The following is a 1,681-nucleotide window of genomic DNA, read 5'->3' on the forward strand; positions in this document are numbered from 1 at the left end:
AATCAAAGAGAAATAAGACGCAACTTATGATACACGGAGAACGAGCAAGAAGACGATACTCAACTCCCAACCGAAGAGATGGCTAAAAACCAAAACAATCAGCTACCTCGTGCAATTGCGGCTAATCAAAATCCTGCTCCACGTACTATGTATGATTATGTTAAACCTTCTCTAACAGGAATTGAATCTAGCATAGTTAGAGCTGCTGTAGCTGCAAATACTTTTGAATTAAAACCTAACACTATTCAGATGATACAGCAGTTTGTTCAGTTTGATGGTTTGCAGGATGAGATCACAACGCTCACTTAGCAAATTTCCTAGAATTTTGCGATACATTCAAAATCAATGGCGTCTCTGATGATGCCATTCGTCTTCGGTTATTTCCTTTTTCATTGAGGAACAAAGCTAAACAGTGCTTGAACTTGTTACCATGAGGGTCAATTACTACTTAGGAACAAATGACCGAGAAATTTTTACTAAAATATTTTTCGCTGGCTAAAACGGCTAAATTACGTAATGATATCTCTTCTTTTGTGCAGATGGATTTAGAAACACTTTACGATGCATGGGAGAGATAAAGGACTTACTGAGAAGGTGCCCTCACCATGGGTTACCGCTTTGGCTGCAAGTACAAACATTTCACAATGGTCTGAATCCCTCGACTCGGCAAATGGTTAACGCAGCTGCTGGTGGAACCATCAACAATAAAACACCAGAAAATGCCTATGAGTTTATAGAGGAGATGTCACTCAATAACTATCAGTGGCAAGTTATGAGGACAAAGCCAACGAAAACAGATGGCGTTTATAACATCGACTCAGTCACCATGCTCTCTAATCAGGTAGAACTTCTAAATAAAAAAATTGATGGTTTACTTGGTTCTACGCAGGTACATCCAGTAATGAGGTGTGACTCAAGTGGAAGAGGTGTGCATACGGAATATCAATCCTTCAACACTCCAACCGAAGAGTAACAAGTCAACTATTTGGGTAATAATAACTTTAGATCTCATAATAACCCATACAGTAATACTTATAATGCAAGTTGGAGGAACCACCCAAATTTCTCATGGGGTGGTCAAGGAAATCAAAAGCCACAAAATCCTTAGGGTTTTCAATAGCCACCTTATCAACAAGAGTAGAAACCGAACCTTGAAGAGATACTCTCTAAATTCATTTCGGTATCAAAAACCCATTTCCAAAATACCAAACAGCACTTAAGAATCAACAAGCATCGATCCAAGGGCTCGAAACTCAGATAGGTCAGCTATCAAAACTAATCTCCGAATGACCACAAGGTAGCTTACCAAGTAATATTGAACCTAACCCAAGGGAACACCTCAACGCAATTAGTACTCAAGATGACGAAGGAGTCATTGAGCCTGAACCAGAACCAAGGCAAGAAATAGTGGTAAACAAAGGGAGAGATGAGGTAGATCAAAATACAAACAAACCAGTGACTGTCGAATATAAACCTCGTGTCCCATACCCTAACGCGACAAGGAAAGACAGCTCAGTTGAACAATTCGGTAAATTCCTCAAACTTTTGAAAAAATTACATATTAACTTACTGTTTATTGAAGCTTTGTCGCAGATGCCAAATGCAATGAAATTTTTAAAAGAGCTTTTAGTAAATAAGCGGAAGTTGGACGAAGCATTGCATGTGGAGCTAAATGCAGTCT

General features: G+C 39.0%; 1 non-coding gene across 1 annotated transcript; it reads right to left on the minus strand.

The window, feature by feature from the left end:
• Window positions 1-506: 506 nt before the first annotated feature.
• LOC121230012 (small nucleolar RNA R71) lies at window positions 507-612 on the minus strand. The gene has a single exon (XR_005927964.1). It is a non-coding gene; the product is annotated as a small nucleolar RNA R71 (small nucleolar RNA).
• Window positions 613-1,681: the final 1,069 nt, after the last annotated feature.

Source organism: Gossypium hirsutum, chromosome A05 (genome assembly GCF_007990345.1).
Source record: "Gossypium hirsutum isolate 1008001.06 chromosome A05, Gossypium_hirsutum_v2.1, whole genome shotgun sequence".
In the NCBI taxonomy this organism is placed as follows: domain Eukaryota; kingdom Viridiplantae; phylum Streptophyta; class Magnoliopsida; order Malvales; family Malvaceae; genus Gossypium; species Gossypium hirsutum.